We start from the raw sequence: 11,058 nt of genomic DNA on the forward strand, positions 1-11,058 counted from the left end.
ATGAATGTTTTGGAAAAGAAATTTTTTTTTTTGTTTTTTTTGTCTGAAAAAAAGGTAGGGTGATAGTGGTTTGAAATTCAGGATGGTTTGATTTCAATGGTGGTGGTACGCAGCGGTTTGTGGTGTTCTTCGGGATTCAGGATTCAGGATTCAGGATTCAAAGGATGCAACGCAAGTTCAAAGGATTGAACTTGCTCTAATACCAAGTAGAAAAGAATACTTCAATTCAGGGTTAATTCGATAATTCTATTAATCCCACAACGAGGGTATATATACAAGTACAAAGGAATAGTCTAACTCTAATAGGAAACAATCTTTCCATAATTACAGGATATCCTAATTAAATAAAATCCTAATTACATACAGATTTACAGCGATTCTACACTTTCCTGCAAACATTTTAAGTACGTTATCCATCTTAACCACTTCAAATTTATCTACTCTCACTCTACATCCAAAGCTAATGCTTCTCCTCAAAATTTCACCTTCCAATAGTGAGTTAATAGCTCAGTAGTTTCATTACTATTTCCTCTTTTTTGGTAGTCATTGCAATCCAAAACTGAGCATGTATTGTAGGTAAAATCTCACTCAATCATACTGTGCTGAATCAAATATTATGAAAATAGAAGTTAAGCAACCATATCAAATTTCTAACTGAATTATTCAAGCTCAAAATTTCATCTACAAATCAACACCAAACGGACCAAGCAAGCCCAATATAAGAATATTCAAGGCACTTATAACTGAGCAAAACGCAAAATTTGATGAATTCTTGTGGAATTTTATTTGGGTCAAACTCAATTGTGCACCGAGACATGATTATAAACACTCAAACTAAAACGAAATTAAACAATTCCACAGCTTTAGATGTATGAATTGAAATCAATGGCAATCAACTAAAGTAGTAAAAGCCCCAGACTCAACTCTATTAGGTCAAGAAGGGAGCCATTTGGATGGCTTCGGTGGGAAAAGGAGAAAAAGAGAACTCACCAGAACTTATGAGAAGCCTCTTAGACACGGTATTGATTTCTGGAGTTTTAGAGCTTCACCATCAAATCAATCTATGTTATACCCCACATCCGATTCAACCCTTTTACTGAGTTACACGAATCACTGTATGTTTTACCATTCGCAGTTATAGTTTTATCTTTTAGGGGGGTGGCTAGAAGTTGATTTTTTTTTTGTTAACAATTTGAGAAAATTTCCTTCATGAAAGTTGTAGAGGACGTTAAACCGAGCGCGTGCATATGTGGTACGTAAAAATTGGAGTTCGTATGTGAAAGTTATAGCTTAAAATGTGGAAGTTACTGTTCATGGTAAAAAATATATATATGAAAAGTTACCACTGTAGGTTTCCATTTTCGGAAACCCGGTAACTCTCCCTCTCTTCTCCCCCGACATTTCCTTCCTCTTCGGCCCGATTCTTCCTCCTCCGATTTCTCCCTCCTCCAGCCGACCCACGGCGAAATCCGGCTATCCCCAAGCTCGTCTCCTCCCCCTTGACGCATCTGTGGTGGTATTTTGGAGAGATTTGGCCGGAGGAGCACAATTTCTTGCTGGGAAGGTTACTGTATCAACTTGCGAGTTTTGTCGATTTCCGACGATTCCGGCCATCTTCGGTCACCAAACCGGCGTCGAAGGTCGGGTTTTTGCTGGAGATCATTTCCCCTAAGGCCTTGCATTCCAATTTGCAGTGTGGAGGTCGAATCGATCAAACCCGATCCTAGGGTTCTTGAATTTTTCTGGAAAATTTTCACCGGCTTAATTGGAGCTCTTCCAGGTAAAATTGGCACTTGTTGTTGTAACGTCCCGAACCTAAGTCCACGTGGTTACTAGTCATTTGGACGGTAAACGACCTTTACTTTCACTTTTACTTTCGGTTTAGTACTTTTAGTGGCCCTAAAAGTTGACTTTTTGTTCGGGTCAAAAATTTGAGAAAATGTTCTTCATGGAAGTTGTAGAGGACGTTAAACCGAGCGCGTGCATATGTGGTACGTAAAAATCGGACTTCGTATGCGAGAGTTATGGCCAAAAATGTGAAGTTACTGTTCATGGTAATTTTTGATTAAAATAGAAATTTACCCCGGGTAGGTTTCCATTTCCGGAAACCCACCCCAGCTCTTTCTCTCTCCTCTCCCCCGACCTCTCTCTTCTCCGGTTCGACCATTTTCCCTCTCCCTCCTATTTCCGGCGATTCCGGCCACCAACCGGCGTGCCACAGGTCACCAGAGGAGCGCCTCCTCCCTCCGAGCACCCTAGCAACCTTGGTTTTCCACGATTTGGCCGGAAAACCACGGATCGAAGGAAAAACTCCTCCGGCTGCAGTTTGAAGCTTTTGCCGATTTCCGGCGATTCCGGCCACCTCCGGTCCTCATTCCGGCGTCGAAGGTTCGGTTTTCATCACTGATCATTTCCCCTATGGCCTTGTATCACGATTTGTTGTGTAGACGCCGAATCAACGAATTGAAATTCTAGGGTTCTTGAGGATTTCTGGGTTTATGTTCATTGATCGATTTCGGCCATTTTTAATTGTTATTTGGGAATGTTGTAGTTGAGAAGTTGAATCAGTGTGTTGAGAAGGTGCTACTGTCAAATTTTGGTGGCCATCGGAGATGGTGGCGGCGGCGCCGCCACTGTGGGCGGCGGTAGCGGCGGCTAGGGTAGTTTATAAATTTCAATTTTTAGCCAGTTAAATTCTATAATTATCATAGAGCTTATATATGAAGTTTGGTGAATTTTGGAGGAGTTTGGAATTGTTTGTGAATTTTCGAAGTTAGAGTTTTGTGGTGGAATTATGGGAAATCCGGCCGTCGGATTTCCCTCGTTTTCATTATGGAATATGTAAATTGAGGAATTAGAATTGTGGAAGAGATTTGGGTTGAATTTGAGAAGTATTGGAGATAGGGATTTTCGGATTTCGTTTAAGTTCGTAATTATTTTATCGGATTGCCGTTTACGGAAATATAATTGTGTACAGGGCAATGTCACGAGCTACGGTTAGATGAAGGAACTCGTTTGCGTGGTTGCCCAATAGTACTGTGAGTGGACTTTTATTTTTAAATATTGATGCATGCATTTATTTTCTTAAATAATGCTCTAGTTTTAATCATATTACTTATTGAGCAAATGATTTGATTTTCGGAAATTCGATCTCGGTTTATCTCGTGGATTGGCTGTCGATAATGAGTTTCAAAGGTTGATTATGATTTATAATATTATTTGACAAATTGCTTATTTTCGAGGTAATTTTCCGGAATTAAGTATATTTCTAATCACCGAGTTAAGATCCTGGAAGATTTTTAAGATGAGTTTCAATGGAATTGGATATTCTCAATTGTTTATTGACTTTCGGTTTTGGCATTAGGAATGCCTAATTAAGGATTTTGGATTTGGTTGGCTTCTTGGAGACTTTGTGAGATTTTTGGAAATGGGATTTACCTATTCTAATTTCCGGTTTAGGTTACGGATTTGAGAATATCTGGGCGTGTGGGACACGCCGTCGATTTATTCCTATTTCTCACTTATCCATTTTGAGATTTAGAGTAATCTTGGCGTGCGGGGTCACGTCGTTGGATACATGGTTTCTATCTCGTGAGAAATATGGGGAAGCTACATGGATTTACTAGTTTTCGATGATTTTTCCTCACCATACGCGGGTTATGTTATTAGGTCTCCTCCTCACTGACTTTGTGTTGGTGAGTGGCAGTTGAGGTAGCTTGTTCTCCTCCTCACCTACTTTGTGTTGGTGAGTGGCAGTAGAGGTGATTTATTCTCCTCCTCACGTGGGTGGCAGTCGAGGTCATTTGGTCTCCTCCTCGCACAATCTATGTGTGAGTGGAAGTTGAGGTTATTAGTTCTCCTCCTCGCACAATCTATGTGTGAGTGGCAGTTGAGGGTAGGTAGAGCCTGAGAGGCTCCATTTCCCGTATGGTGATATCTCTTCCTTATATCTTACCATTTCTCGACTAGTGGGGCCTAGTCTGATTTCCGTGTAACCAGCGGGGCTGGTTTTATCCTGTCGAGTATCGGAGTTTCGATCTTTCCTCTCGGTTGTTTGTGACTAGCGGGGCTAATCGGTTTTTCTTGAGCAGGGCTTCTCGTGAATTGTTTTCTGAATCGTTTCATGCATCGAGAGTTTTTAAGGAAATATATATATGGGAAAGTATAGAATCCACTTGGTTTAAAAATTGTTTATTTTTGTCCACTCACGCTAACGTATTTTATGTACTTTCCCCTGGGCCCTTCGGTTTCAAATGCCCAGTTTGCAGGCGAATTGGTTGAGGTCGGGCGTACACGGAGTTGAGGCATAGTCAACAGCATGGCTTCCGCATCTGTCGTTGAACTAGGTTTTCCTCTTATACCTTTCTGTTAGAATTGCTCTGATTACTTATGGGATTTATGATATTTGAGTTGGGATGCGTGTTTTGTGAATTGGAGACTGATGTTGATTTGGGGAGCAGGGTGGCTCCAGGAGCATAAGGATGAATTGATTGAGGAGTGTAAATGTTTTCTACAGGTTTGGGTAGCCCATTTTAGGGGAAGTTCCGCCAAATTTTTGGGTAGAATTTCTTCTAAGGTGGGCCCCGCAGGGTCACTTCAGATTTCACCTTGAAATCCGGGGCAGGTCCTGTCAGTTGTAGTTGAGAAAGAGATTGGATCTGTTGAGTAGGTGGTACTGCCAAAATTTGGTGGCCATTGGTGGTGGTTTGCCGGTGGCGCGTGGGCCTCACGCGCGGCCACTTTGGGTGGCGCGTGGAGCTGCAATTTATTTTCTGTTTTGGCTCCATAAATCCCTTAACGATTGTAGAATTTTTATACATGAAGTTTGGTAGAAATTGGAGGAATTACGAATTGAGTATAAATGGATAATTATCGATTTACGTGAATTCGATCGCCGAAATTCTTTTGAATTCACTTTAGAATTTATATATCGATGAATGAATATTGTTGGAATATTGTGGACGGATTCGTTGTGAATTAAGGAGTTGGATTTTGAAGGGGGACGTTATGAATTTCAATTTCTAATTATCGTAAAGTTAATTTCCGTCCTGTAAATATATTTTTATGAGTGTTATTCGTACAGGACGAGAGGAGTCTTCGTACGAGGAAAATACCGAGCGACGTCAGGATTGACTATATACTGTGAGTGGACTTTTATTTTTCAAAGAATGATGCATGCATTTATTTAATCGGTTCCGAGGTTATAATTTATTTATCATATTACTTTCCCGAGCATATGGTTAAGTTTAGAAATGGTTTTGGATATTTGGTTATTTGAAGGTTTTATGGCGTGCGGGGTCACATCATTGGATTACGCTTATCTTCTCTTATTTATTTATTTCCGATATGATTTCCGGATTTATACTATTTATATTATATTTATATTCGGCGATTTGAGATTTTTATGAGATTTCGATGGAGTTAATCTTTATACTTATTTATCTCCTATTTATTTTGAACTTGAGATTATCTTGGCGTGTGGGACACGTCGTTGGAAATTCATATACGAGAGTTGGGGAAGTTTTATGGATTTATGAGGTTTTCAGATTTTCTTTTGCCATACTTTGGGTGACTTATCATTGCTAGCATTGATTTTCCGCCTTTGTGGCGTGGTGATGGGATCACCGTAGCCCTCCGCCTTTGTGGCGCAGGTTACTGTCTCTGTTACAGTAATTCTGTAGCTCGGTATCCTATCGCTACACTTAGTGGCGTAAGGGTATATTACGGGAGTAATGGGAGTATTTTAGCCTGGGAGGCTATCACCCGAGCCTGGGAGGCTCACTCGTATGGCTATCCCCTTCCCCTACTCACTTTACTACTTAAGCTAGCGGGGCTAGCTCGATTTTCTTTTAACCAGCGGGGCTGGTCTTATTTTTCATTGAGTATCAGAGTTCCAACTTTTTCTTTTAAATCGTATGTGACTAGCGGGGCTAGTCGGTTTTCATGAGCGGAACTCCTCTTATTTTATTTTCGTTAATCTCTGCATGCATCGGGAATTTTAAAGAAATAAATGTGGGAAAGTATAAAATCCATTTGGTTTAAATTTGTTTATTTTTGTCCACTCACGCTAACGTTTTTCGATACTTTCCCCTGGGCCCTTCGGTTTCAAATGCCCAGTTTTCAGTGTTGCTGCTCGGCGTTCAGGAGTGAGCCATAGTGACCGCATCTGCTTCCGTCATCATATTTTGTAGGTTACCTGTTTAGCCTACTGTACTCTATGTTAATTTACGTTCCTAGATTGCTCTGATTACTATGGGATTTGTGACCCAGACTTGCATGAAATTTATATTTGAGGTCTACAACCTAACTTTGTGAATTGTAGTATCTTAAACCTTGGAGTTTCTTAGACTTTAAATACTTGATACACTGTTATTAATTTTGGGCTTGAGTTGGTTGAATGTTGGGAGCAGGGTGGCTCCAGGAGTTTGTGGTTGGATTATTAGAAATGAAATTTGTTTTCCACAGGTTTTGGGTTATCCATTTTTAAGGGAGGTTATGCCGAAATTTTTGGTAAACCTTCTTTAAAAGTGGGTCCCGCAGGGCAACTTCGGATTCCAGGGTGGGTCCTGTCAATCTACTTGCCTCTCTCTGCTGGGCGCAACCCAATATTTGGTTTTCAAGTTTCCAATGAAGCAGAGCACTGAGGAAGCTTCTAGAGAGAGTCTGAAGCGATAGATAGTGAGAGAGAAGGAAAAAAATCAGGCATAGGCTGATGTCTGATGATGGGTTTATATACCTAGGTAAATGGCAGGGACATAATTTAAAAGAAAAGAAGAGCAGGACAGTCTTTTCACGAATCGGCTCGGCTCGAGCTGGCATTTTTACTAAGCCAATGATGAACAGTGGTAGTGGCGATTAGCATGGGTCACCATTTATGAGAAAGTCTTCCATACAATCGATGTGCCATACACTTGGCCAATCAAAACCCACTAACCTTTAATTGTATTATGGAATAACCCCTATTTTATAAAGTAAAATACATAATGGAGAGTGTAGAGATCACCATAGAGTGTCTGGGTAGGGGTGGGTTCGGTTCTGAGCCTAAACCGAAATTAGAATCGGTGTGGTTTTTGTATTTTCAGAAGTTGACAGCAAAAACTGAACCGAACCAAATGGTTCCGGTCGGTTTGGCCCAGTTTCTTTTTTTTTATTTTTTTTATTTTTTTATAAACAGATTTTTACCATATATACTTCTTTGATATTGTAACTCGAGAAGTTTTTCTTTCTTCAAACCTGTAATAATAATCTATCACAATGTGTTTACAAGTTTACTAATGCATGCTTTGTACTTCAATAGACAATAATCTATAATTCCATACTCCATAGTCCATATAATTCAATTCATATGGTCTAATAGTCCATCAAGTTCTAGCATCAAGTCATCAACATATGAAATGGTCAAAAAATATAGAGTCCAAAGTTTATAACAGTCCATCATTACATCAACACTAAGTCACTAACCTCACAAATTAAAAATGTATAAGTTCACTAAAAGATTAAACATCACAAAAAGAATCAACCAACATCAACATATGAAGGAGAGCAATGGCATGATCTCAAGCTCGGAAAGATGAAGTCTTCGACTTTGGAGGTAACATTCCGCTCCGACTACTCCCCACTGCAGCTCCACATGGTATCTTAAGCATCTCTACATTAATATAATAATAAAAAGAACAACATTAGAAAAGAAATACATACAATCATATATAACATAAATATTACAACTTTATTAACCCAAAAAACTTTAACTAAGAAAATAGAAACTATTACCTCTTTCCGCTTCTTCACACAACTCCATCTCCTCAACAGTAGGCATATGATGTAGATACACATTTTCACTCCTAAGCCAATTTTGTGTACATATCAAGGCCTCCACCATTCTAGGACTTAAGGAGCTACGGTATGGATCAATAATCCTCCCACTTGTGCTAAAGGAAGATTCCGAAGCTATGGTTGACACCGGAATAGCTAGAACATCCTTTGCAATGCGGGCCAATATAGGATATTTACAAACTCCATTCACCCTCCACCAATTCAACAAGTCAAAGCCTTCACCATCACTTTCAATAAAATCCCCAAGATATTTATCCACATCGTTGTTTACGATCTTGGCTTTCTTTGCTCTTCTTATTACACCCCACATCCGATTTACCCCTTTTACTGAGTTACACGAATCACTGTATGTTTTACCATTCGCGATTATAGTTTTATCTTTTGGGGGGGTGGCTAGAAGTTGACTTTTTATGGGTTAACAATTTGAGAAAATTCCCTTCATGAAAGTTGTAGAGGACGTTAAACCGAGCGCGTGCATATGTGGTACGTAAAAATTAGAGTTCGTATGTGGAAGTTATAGCTTAAAATGTGGAAGTTACTGTTCATGGTAATAAAAATATATATATAAAAAGTTACCACTGTAGGTTTCCATTTTCGGAAACCCACGGTAACTCTCTTTCTCCTCTCCCCCGACCCTTCCTCCCTTTCGGCCCGATTTTTCTCCCTTCGATTTCTTCCCTCTCCGGCCTACCCACGACGAAATTCGGCCATCCCCAAGCTCGTCTCCTCCCCCTTGACGCATCTGTGGTGGTATTTTGTGGAGATTTGGCCGAAGGAGCTCGATTTTGAGCTGGGAAGCTAACTGTAGCAGTTCGCTATTTTTGCCGATTTCCGGCGATTTCGGCCACCTCCGGTCACCAAACCGGCGTCGAAGGCTCGATTTTTGACGGAGATCATTTCGCCCCTAGCGTCGAGCCAAGATTTGCTGTGTAGAGGCCGAATCGACAACCTAGGGTTCTTGAATTTCTGGGTTATCTTTACCAGCCGGATTCGACTGTTTAAAGGTAAAATTGGAACTAGTTGTAGTTGAGAAAGAGGTTGGGTCTGTTGAGTAGGTGGTGCTGCCAAATTTTGGTGGCCATTGGTGGTGGTTGCCGGTGGCGCGTGGGCCCCACGCGCGGCCACTGTGGGTGGCGTGTAGAGCTGAGTTTTAATTACTGTTTTGTCTCCAAAAAATCCGATATTGATTGTAGAATTTTATACATGAAGTTTGGTGGAAATTGGAGGAATTACGAATTGAGTATAAATGGTTAATTATCGATTTATGTGAATTCGATCGCCGAATTTCTTTCGAATTCACTTTAGAACTTATATATCGATGAATGATTAATGTTGGAGTATTATGGATGGATTCGATGTGAATTAAGGAGTTGGATTTTGAAGGGGGACGTTATGAATTTCAATTTCTAATTATCGTAAAGTTAATTTCCGTCCTGTAAATATATTTTTACGAGTGCTATTCGTATAGGACGAGAGGAGTCTTCGTACGAGGAAAATACCGAGCGACGTCAGGATTGACTATATACTGTGAGTGGACTTTGTTTTAAATTTTGATGCATGCACTTATTTTTTTCCGGAATGACGAATGATTATCTTATTTTTTTATATCGTATTCTTGTTCGAATATAACCTTCAATTTGGATCATAAATTTTAGCATCATTCCATATGGTTTCGAATATGAATGGTCATGCTTAGACCTAAACTTTGAATTGTTTGGAGAACATGATTTTGGATTTGGTTTGTTTCTTGGAGATTTTGAGAGATTCTTTGGATATGGGATTTGTTTATACTAATTTCCGGTTCTGGTTACGGATTTGAGAATATTTTGGCGTGCGGGGTCACGTCATTGGAACATTTTATTTTCTCGTGAGATTTTGGGGAAGCCTTATAGGTTTACTGTTTTTGGATATTTTCCTCACCATACTCGGGTCATTCGATTAGGTCTCCTCCTCACTTACTTTGTGTTTGTGAGTGGTAGTTGAGGTAGCTTATTCTCCTCCTCACGTGGGTGGTAGTCGAGGTTATTAGTTCTCCTCCTCACACAATCTATGTGTGAGTGGCAGTCGAGGGTAGGTTGAGCCTAAGGGGCTCGTTTACCCGTATGGTGACATTCCTTCCTCATATCCTTTTATTTGTTACTTGACTAGCGGGGCTAGTCCGAATTCTTTTAGCCAGCGGGGACTGGTATTTTTTCACGAGATTCTGAGTTTTAAAGACATGCGTTTTTTTTTTAACGTTGCATGCATCAAGTTTTACGAATTTAAATTCGTGGGAAAGTAATACAACCTCTTTTCTTTTAAATTATTTATTTAGTTGTTTATTTTGTCCACTCACTCTAACGCGTTTTTCAATTACTTTCCCCTGGGCCCTTCGGTTTCAATTGCCCAGTTCTCAGAGTTGCTGCTTGGCGTACTAGGAGCGAGCCATAGTGACCGCACTAGTTTCCCGCTATCTCACATTGTAGGTTACCTGTTTAACCTACTAAACTTTATATTAATTTCGGTGTTAGTCTGCTCTGATTACTATGGGATTTGTGACCCGGACTTGTAATGAATTGTATTTGAGGTCTACGACCTAACTTTCGGGAATTGTTGTATTTAAAGTTATGAAGCTTTAGTGGACTTGGGCTTTTGAATTATTATTTCCATCGTTAAGTTTGAGTTGGTTGGATTATGGGAGCAGGGTGGCTCCAGAAGTACATGGTTGGGTTTTTAGAAGTGTATTCGTTTTTCTTACAGGTTTGGGTTGCCTACTTTTAAGGAAGGTTTTGCCGAAATTTCGGTAAAATTTTCTTTAAAAGTGGGTCCTGTAGGGCCACTTCAGATTTCAGGGGGAAATCAGGGGCGGACCCTGTCACTTCTCCTTTGCTCCTTCTCTTTCAATCTCTTTTCTAACTCCGTTAGACCCTTATTTGAACTAGATATCCCCTCACTTGATACTTGAGAACCCACCAACACCACTTTCCCTTCCCTCTTCCTCATACACCTTGTAAAGGTCATACAAGAGATCCTTCACACTCTTTGTGTGAGCTTCCATCTTTTCATCCATATCCCCATCATCAAGAATCTCAAAATAGTCAACAACTTTCTCAAGTTTATGACGTGGATAAAGAACAATAGCAATGAATAGATAGTGATTCAACTTATCAAAGCTACCCCAATACTTGAGAAACTTGTCTTGCATGGGTGATGCAATCTCAGACAAACATGGGTTCTTTTGTTCTT

At 40.1% G+C, this 11,058-nt stretch overlaps 1 long non-coding RNA gene across 1 annotated transcript; it reads right to left on the reverse strand.

The window, feature by feature from the left end:
• Positions 1 to 7,390: 7,390 nt before the first annotated feature.
• On the reverse strand, positions 7,391 to 7,917 carry LOC121052154. The gene is made up of 2 exons (XR_005808200.1): positions 7,771 to 7,917; positions 7,391 to 7,648 (listed from the first exon to the last, which is right to left on the reverse strand). It is a non-coding gene; the product is annotated as an uncharacterized LOC121052154 (long non-coding RNA).
• Positions 7,918 to 11,058: the final 3,141 nt, after the last annotated feature.

The sequence above is a fragment of the Rosa chinensis genome, chromosome 3, assembly GCF_002994745.2.
Source record: "Rosa chinensis cultivar Old Blush chromosome 3, RchiOBHm-V2, whole genome shotgun sequence".
NCBI classification, from domain to species: Eukaryota; Viridiplantae; Streptophyta; class Magnoliopsida; order Rosales; family Rosaceae; genus Rosa; species Rosa chinensis.